This window comes from Candoia aspera, chromosome 4, assembly GCF_035149785.1.
Source record: "Candoia aspera isolate rCanAsp1 chromosome 4, rCanAsp1.hap2, whole genome shotgun sequence".
NCBI lineage: Eukaryota > Metazoa > Chordata > Lepidosauria > Squamata > Boidae > Candoia > Candoia aspera.
The window spans coordinates 100438715-100448392 of NC_086156.1; positions in this window are offsets into that span (position 1 = coordinate 100438715).

The following is a 9678-nucleotide window of genomic DNA, read 5'->3' on the forward strand; positions in this document are numbered from 1 at the left end:
CTCCATTTTCTATCTGTGAAACGCTAATGCTCCCTGCCATCTTCAGCCCTCCTTATGACTGCTTGGTGTCCCATCCCTTACGGCTGTGCTGCCAAAAGTGATGGGGTGAAAAACTCTCTCTGCTTTAGACCTGGGTGTGTATGTGCAGTCATCTTTAGTTCCTGCAAAAGGAGCTTGGACATGTCCAAGGTCTGCCTCCAAATTTCTGCCCTGCCCTCTAAACAACATCTTTAGCCTGATAGTATTATCCATACCAGTGTCTAGGATGCTCCTTTCTTCCAATTTAGGTACTCTTCCCCTCCACTCATCAGCTGTTGTACTCTTCACATAGAATTGTGGGTTCAAGTTTTTCTATGGTAATTTGCTTTCTGGTTTTGGATTGCTTTAGCCTAAAAACAGATTTCTACTTTGGCCTGTTCCAGTACTGAGAAATCAGACAGCATGGTGTTAAACATCTAAGACAAAAATTAATTTCATCTTCTAATTTGTTTTAAACTGGATAAATTTCTGACTCTTCTTTTACTCTTATTTATACACTACAGATCAGTGTTTTTCAACCTCCTCAACTTTAAGATGTGTGGACTTCAGCTCCCAGAATTCCCCAGCCAGCCATGCTGGCTGGGGAATTCTGGGAGCTGAAGTCCACACATCTTAAAGTAGAGGAGGTTGAAAAACACTGCTGTACATAATGAGCAACTCTGTACCTAAAGTCCCCTTTGCATTATTGCCCTGCTCAGGCTTTGCCCTTCCCCAATATACTGAGTGTGACTCCTGAGCTGCCGAAATCCTATAGGAAGAGCCGTTATCCCAGAGACAACTGCATCTCAGCAGCAAATACAGAAATTCTTCTCTACTTGATTTCTTGCTCCCCAGTGCAAACAGGCTTGCGGACAGATAAATATGTGTGCAGCCTGCAATCTCCTTTGCCTTGTTCCAAGTGATCAATCTTAACTGTGCCATCCAAAAAATAATAAAAGAAGACGTGGGGGGAGGCTGCAGCAGATTCTGGCCATACTGGCATGTAGCAAATCTGGGTTATTCAATGTGGGTTCTTTTTCCATCCTGTTGTACAGCCATGTTCCAGAATAGTATGCCTTTGCAACATCAGACAAAGGCTCCCAACACACTCGGGGTAGGTTGTCCTCGAGAGAGCCAGAGCAGAAAAGAAGGGATAGATAGACAGATAGACAGATAGGTAGGTAGGTATAGGTATAGGTATAGGTATACAGTAGGTATAGGTATAGATAGTCAGATAATATGCACTGCAGTATCTTTCTTCTCACTGTCTCCTCTTCTGCTTTGTTGTTCATCTTCTATGCTGCAGAGACCTGGGGAAGACTTCCTGCATGCATCTTTATAACTGTGAGTTTGCATAATATGGAGATGGAACCTGACAAACAACCAGAGGTGTTTGTGTATGTCTGTGTGTGAGTGTGTGAAAAGTCATGATGACAGTCATAATCGCATGCCTGAAATCCTGCCACTTTTTAATGTGCTGTGTGCACGCATTAACATGTAAAAAAGGGGGCAGTCACACAGGTGTGGTGCCATGTTGATCTTTGTGATCCCCGGCAATGGACATTCTTACAGGCCACATTTGCCTTTGTTTGCTTTTGATATGAACTTGGGTATGTTCAGCCTACAGAAGAGGCCTCATAAAAGCCATCTTCAAATATCAGAAGGGCTGTTCTGTAGATGATGGAACAAATTTGAGCTATACTGTTCCTGAGGGCAGGACCTGAACTACTGTAGTGTTTAGATTACAGAAAAAGATATTTAGGGCCCTGTCCCTGTTTGCACCTGACCACAGCATAGCCTAGTAACATATCTTTTCTGCCATATCCCCATGATGTTGCCTTCATCTCATCCCCCGTCCCTTAAGACAGGCTTAAATCATCCTAAGCTGTACCAGTGTTAGTGACAGTCTCAGGGTGACAGCCACTGACAGCCTCAAGGTGTATGCAATCTGTTATGCTTTGCTACCTGTTGTTGTTGTTTATTCATTTAGTCGCTTCCGACTCTTCGTGACTTCATGGACCAGCCCACGCCAGAGCTTCCTGTCGGTCGTCAACACCCCCAGCTCCCCCAGGGACGAATCCATCACCTCTAGAATATCATCTATCCATCTTGCCCTTGGTCGGCCCCTCTTCCTTTTGCCTTCCACTCTCCCTAGCATCAGCATCTTCTCCAGGGTGTCCTGTCTTCTCATTATGTGGCCAAAGTATTTCAGTTTTGCCTTTAATATCATTCCCTCAAGTGAGCAGTCTGGCTTTATTTCCTGGAGGATGGACTGGTTTGACCTTCTTGCAGTCCAAGGCACTCAGAATTTTCCTCCAACACCACAGTTCAAAAGCATCGATCTTCCTTCTCTCAGCCTTCCTTATGGTCCAGCTCTCGCAGCCATATGTTACTACAGGAACACCATTGCTTTAACTATGCAGACCTTTGTTGTCAGTGTGATGTCTCTGCTCTTAACTATTTTATTGAGATTTGTCATTGCTCTTCTCCCAAGGATTAAGTGTCTTCTGATTTCCTGACTGCAGTCAGCATCTGCAGTAATCTTTGCACCTAGAAATACAAAGTCTTTCACTGCTTCTATATTTTCTCCCTCTATTTGCCAGTTATCAATCAAGCTGGTTGCCATAATCTTGGTTTTTTTGAGGTTTAGCTGCAAGCCAGCTTTTGCACTTTCTTCTTTCACCTTCATCATAAGGCTCCTCAGTTCCTCTTTGCTTTCAGCCATCAAAGTGGTATCATCTGCATATCTGAGATTGTTAATGTTTCTTCCAGCAATTTTAACTCCAGCCTTGGATTCCTCAAGCCCAGCTTGTTGCATGATGTGTTCTGCATACAAGTTTAATAGGTAGGGTGAGAGTATACAGCCCTGCCGTACTCCTTTCCCAATCTTAAACCAGTCCGTTGTTCCGTGGTCTGTTCTTACTGTTGCTACTTGGTCGTTATACAGATTCTTCAGGAGGCAGACAAGATGACTTGGTATCCCCATACCACTAAGAACTTGCCACAATTTGTTATGGTCCACACAGTCAAAGGCTTTAGAATAGTCAATAAAACAGAAATAGATGTTTTTCTGAAACTCCCTGGCTTTTTCCATTATCCAGCGGATATTGGCAATTTGGTCCCTAGTTCCTCTGCCTTTTCTAAACCCAGCTTGTACATCTGGCAATTCTCACTCCATGAATTGCTGAAGTCTACCTTGCAGGATCTTGAGCATTACCTTACTGGCATGTGAGATGAGTGCCACTGTTCGACAGTTTGAACATTCTTTAGTGTTTCCCTTTTTTGGTATGGGGATATAAATTGATTTTTTCCAATCTGATGGCCATTCTTGTGTTTTCCAAATTTGCTGGCATATAGCATGCATTACCTTGACAGCATCATCTTGCAAGATTTTGAATAGTTCAGCTGGGATGCCATCGTCTCCTGCTGCCTTATTATTAGCAATGCTTCAATTCAACCTCACTCTTCAGGATGTCTGGCTCTAGCTCACTGACCACACCGTCAAAACTATCCCCGATATTGTTATCCTTCCTATACAGGTCTTCTGTATATTTTTGCCACCTTTTCTTGATCTCTTCTTCTTCTGTTAGGTCCTTGCCATCTTTGTTTTTGATCATACCCATTTTTGCCTGGAATTTACCTCCAATGTTTCTAATTTTCTGGAAGAGGTCTCTTGTCCTTCCTATTCTATTGTCTTCTTCCACTTCCGCACGTTGCTTGTTTAAAAATAATTCCTTATCTCTTCTGGCTAACCTCTGGAATTTTGCATTTAATTGGGCATATCTCCCCCTATCACTGTTGCCTTTTGCTTTTCTTCTTTCTTGGGCTACTTCTAGTGTCTCAGCAGGCAGCCATTTTGCCTTCTTGGTTTTCTCTTTCTTTGGGATGTATTTTGTTGCCGCCTCCTGAACAATGTTGCAAACTTCTGTCCATAGTTCTTCCAGGACCCTATCTACTAAGTCCAGTCCCTTAAATCGATTCTTCACCTCCACTGCATATTCCTTAGGAATATTAGTGAGCTCATATCTAACTGATCTGTGGGTCTTCCCTAATCTCTTTAGTCTGATCCTAAATTGTGCAAGAAGAAGTTCGTGATCTGAACTACAGTCAGCTCCAGGTCTTGTTTTTACCGACCGTATAGATGTCCGCCACCTTTGGCTGCAAAGGATGTAGTCAATCTGATTTCGGTGTTGTCCATCTGGTGAAGTCCATGTATAAAGCCGTCTCTTGGGTTGTTGGAAGAGAGTGTTTGTTATGCAGAGTGAGTTGTCTTGGCAAAATTCTATCAGCCTATGTCCTGCTTCGTTTTGTTCTCCCAGGCCATGCTTACCTGTAATTCCAGGTGTCATTTGACTGCCCACCTTAGCATTCTAGTCTCCTGTGATGAAAATAACATCTCTTTTAGGCGTGTTGTCCAGTAGGTGCCACAGATCCTCATAGAACTGCTCTACTTCAGCTTCTTCAGCATCTGTGGTTGGGGCATATATTTGGATCACTGTGATGCTAGATGGCTTGCCCTGAATTCGAATTGAGATCATTCTATCATTTTTTGGATTGTATCCAAGCACTGCTTTAGCCACTTTACTATTAATTATGAAGGCTACTCCATTTCTTCTGTGGTCCTCTTGTCCACAGTAGTAGATCTGGTGGTCATTTGAGGTGAAGTGGCCCATTCCAGTCCATTTCAGTTCACTGACGCCCAAAATGTCTATCTTTAATCTTGACATCTCACCAATAACCACATCCAATTTGCCCTGGCTCATAGATCTTACATTCCAGGTTCCAATGGTGTGTTGATCCTTAGAACATCGGATTTGCCGTTCACCACCAGCGCTGTCAGCCGCTAGCTGTCCTTTCGGCTTTGAGCTAGCTGCGTCATCATGTCTGGGGCTAGTTGAACTCATCCTCTGTTCCTCCCCAGTAGCATTTTGACCATCTTCCGACCTGGTGGTCTCATCTTCCGACATATCTCTGGTTGTACTGATCCATTTAGTTTTCACGGCAAGAATACTGGGGTGGGTTGCCATTACCTTCCCCAGGAATCGCATTTAGTCTGACCTCTCTGTCATGACCTTCCCGTCTTGGGTGGCCCTTCACGGTTTAGCTCATGGCATCATTGAGGTGCTCAAGCTCCAGCACCACGACAAGGTAACGATCCTTTGCTGAAGTGCTACCTGTTACCTGAAGGCAAAATGAGGTGACCAGTTATAGGTAGGAACATCACAATGGCACCTACTGGCCATTTGAGACTGATGTGGCCTTGCCTCTTCTCTGTCCCCTTGCAGGATCATCTGACATCATTCTGATCTTGTTCCCCAAAGAGTAATAGTTGGAGTTTTATTAATTATGCGCTTGTGATGAAGCACAGTACAGACAGAATGGAACAACTGAAGCAAGATTATATGAAGGGATCTCTTGCTATTCTAATGCACCAGCGGTCTATCAGAATGGCACGATAGCATTGGATTGCTAAGCCACAATCCTGTAACTGTTTATCGGCCTTACCACAAGGCTGAAATAGCAAAGGAGGAGAAATTACAGAACCAATTCCTCCTCCCTTCCCTTCTCCTAAATACAGAGCAGGGGTAATCTGGAAATCACTATTTGTTGCAGTGTTGCCTACATTGGAGGGAAAAATTGATAGGATGTCTGACAGAAGTTCACATGCAAACTCCTTTGGATGTCTAAGGAAAGAAGAGGAAGGGGAGTGAAGTCCTAAATAAAAGTGCTGGTTTTAATTCAGCTCCTTTTGTGAGTCCAATCTGGTTTTTGATTATTACTTTATCCACGTCAGTTTGTGACAGAATGGATTGGACCCGCCCCATTCCTGCGATTGGAAGATTTTTGTCTTACTAGCAGGTGACATGCAGAACAGGAAGAGTAGCAAAGCTGGAGAAATCAGCCAATCGCTTTGCTTACTGTGCATTGCATATGCAAAATGAGGACAGTGTCATTCAGCAGTGAATCACTTCAGAGGTAGCTGGAGCAGAATATGGATCATCCATTAAAGCAACTATTTTCACTCTGGTAGTTTTCTGCCAGTAGAAGGATGATTAGAGACCTTTTATATACCCAAGTTACATACCCAAGACACTGAACATACCCAGGTTCATATCAAAAGCAAACGAAGACATATGTGGTCTGTAAGAATGTCTGTTGCCGATGATCAAAAATGTTGAGGATCACCACAACGGTGAGGAAAGGTCCTTACATTAAATATTAGGAAGAGCTTCCTTACAGTAAAACTCTCTTTATAAGTTATGAATGCTCCTTCATTAAAGGTTTTTAGCTAATTATCAAAGGATTAGGCTAGGTAAATCTCTTCCAGTACTGCAGCTTGAATCCGATTGGTTTCAGTGGGACTTAAAGGATGGCGGGTTACATTTTACATGGAGCATTTAGGTTTCGTTTTTTAATTAAAATACTGAGCTCCATCAGCCTGCACTCCCCCAGCTTTGGGTTGGGGTGGAATACTCTGAATTTGGAAAGTGTGTTGTGGGCATCCTCCTCAAATGGCTGCCACAAGGGACAATTTGTTTAGGTACAACATGGCTACCATGGTGGGCGTGGCCAGTCCCTAAACCCGCACTAGAAAGCGAATTGTTGAGATGCCTTTGATCACCTGATAGCCTGAACTTGGGGATGGGAAATATTTTGACGGTGGGTGTGGGGTATCCTTAATATTTTGTGGGGTGCTGAAAGCAAACTGAGTTCTGATTTTTCTGTACTTGGATTTTGGGAGGGAATTTGGGGGGTGGGTAGGTTGTCTTTGTTTAAACATTATGTTAAGTCTATTTTACAGCTTGTGTTATTTTTGTGTGTATCCCACCCCAAAATGGCAAGAATCTGTGCCACCAAGTGTTGGCAACAGTATCAGAGGTAGTTCCTGGAGTTATAAAAATGTCCAGGAGCCGAATGCAGCCTTGGGGCTCTAAGATGGACCATTCCTGTGATAAATGTACCCTGCAATGCCAGTAAATTTCCCATTTCCCAACTGTAATCTAGTTACCCTGCATCATTTATTTATCTATTTATTTATCAAATTTGTCACCGCCCATCTCCTTGGAGTGGAGGGACTCTGGGCGGTTTACAAGATAAAACAAAAAATATGTAATAAAATTTCAATATAAAACACACTATAAAACAATTTCACAGAGCTACCAAATATAATAAAATCCAGATGGCTGTGGTCTCATTCAGTCATTGTATAGGAGGGGCACTTCAAGGCACTAGCCAGCCCCAAGGAACAACTCATTGTTCCTCCTCCTCCTCCTTTAGAAGCCTAGCATTCTGGCTGCCAGTCCACCCGATTAGATCTTCTCTGCTCTAATTACTTTGCTGTGTTTAAGTCTGTGCCAGCTTTGGTAAAAGTGATTTGATTTCCTAACAAGTTGGTCTTAATGAAAATGACACACACAGAAACTATCTCTTTATTGCCAGTTGGATGATAATCCTGAGACCCAGGACCAAAGATAAAGACTAAATATGATGCAGGAGAGGCCCAGAACTGGCTGGGCAGTGATGCCTACACGTGGGGTAAAAAAAAAGAGCATAGTGGGAAGAATCATAAATTAATATATCCATTTTTAGATTGATGTATCAACCAGGCTATCCATTCTTGTTTATATACTGATCTATCCTCCCAACCCCGAGTTGTGGGACAAATATTCCCTTATCTATCTCAGTATTCATTCTCCATATTGACCGCCTTCCTACATATTCATGCTTGCCTCCTCTCTAAACAAGGGCTGATGTTTTAGATGTGGAAAAATGACTGTTGAAAAGAAAAATACAAAAGGGAATGATGCTTATGTAAATTTGCAATATTCCTTGGCTCTCTGAACATCAGACCATAATAATGTTTTCAACCCCCAAATGCTGTTCTGTGGAGATCTTTCGCTCGTGAAATAATAATCCCTCCGTGTCACTGATCAGCCCAGTACGTCGGCGGGTCTTCTGCTAATCCGTCCCCCATGACCTTGATCCTGCCTGCTGGTCTCCATTCTTTTCCTCCTTCTCTCTCCTCCCCTGCCATCTTCTCTCCCTCCTTCAGTCTGGTCCATCACCTTTTTGACCCAGCTGCTCCCCCATCTCAGCATCCAATTTTTCATCCTTTTCAGGGAGCCGGCTGATTGAAAACGGAAGAAAAAAGCCGGCTCTGTGATGCTCCGTCTTCCCTTCCTCTTGCCTTTATTAGATGCTAATCCCTCAAACTTGGCACCGGTACCCCCTTGGCACTAATGAAGGGTTGGGTTGTTTTTTTTAATCAGCTGCTGCTCCACTTCTCTGCCTGATTCCTATCCCCCAGGGACTGTGCCGCACTGGAGGGTGCCGTAGATCTTCACTGCCTGCTCATTTATCACCCGACTTATGCCACCTCTCCAGTCAGCCCAGCTGGTGTAGAGAGATTCTTCCTACTGTGCAGCGACTGAGAAATGGTTTTTACAAGGTGCAGGGTGAACTCCTGGGAGTTGCTCTTTGTATCTATCTCTCTGCTGAAGATCCTTGCATCTTGTGTAATAGCATCAGCTAAGTACCTTTTTGTGTTTTTAAAGGGGATAGACCTTCAGTCTGCTGTTTGAGTGATGGTCCAGGAGGGATTTGGTCAAGTGTTCCCGGATTGGTCTCCATCCATCAGCAAATCCGAGGGATCTCAAATAATATCCATGATACTTATGTTTGTGATCACTTCTCGAGCAGCCTCCTTTTGGATCTGTTAGGCAACGAAGGAAAGGGAATCAACATTTCCTGGATTTTGAGCATCCAATGTTTTCTTCTAATGGGGATATTGGTGACTGATAGTGAAAGTGGCATTGTTGGCTGTTGTTAATGGATCATATTTTGGACTCTTCGCAATCCAGTCTTTCAGCTCCCCCAAGCGACAAAGGGCCTGATCCACTTGCTTCTTTTTTGGGGTTGTGAACTGCTGGATCATTCTGACAGGGTACCACTCCTTCAGAGACAGATTTCCTCTATTCCTGCATTTGTTTCCGTTATTCTTCAGCACGAACATTGGATTTTTGACATCCCTTTCTGGGAAACAGTTTGAACTGACAGAACTCCAAAGATCTGACACAGCACGCTGCATGCTTATGGCTTGTAATTGTGATGAATAATTAGAAGAAGAAGAAGAAGAAAAGTTTGCAGCCTTGTGGGAGAGAATTGCCATTCTTTTTTAAAAGGGGAGCTGCCATGGGTTTGAGAAGGACAGTTTCTTCATTCTGGAGAGGAAGCGGACCGAGAAATAATTCGTAAAGTAGGATTAACAAGGCATCTTGTGAGCTGTTTCAGCCCAAAGATAGGCAGCTTTGTGGGTGCAGAGGCCAAGGAAATCACTTGGTTCAGACAGGCTGCATCCAAAGATCCAATTCTGAATAGCATTCATAATCCTGATGGACACAACAGAGTTGCTGGAAAGCAAATTGTGGGAGGTTTCGGAAAGTGGGGGGAGGTTTTTGAAACGAGCAGAAGTTCCTAGTATCCTAGGTCTGGCTTCTCCACCATAAGGCACAATAAATGTGGGGTGCTTAGGAAGCTAAATTTTATGAGTTGGGTTTTTTTAGAGCCTTGGGTTGCTATTTAAATTGGGTGCCACGTTAGCGTTTGCCTAGTTCCCATACTGCTACTCTAGAGACAATGCATCTCTGTGGTGTGAGATGC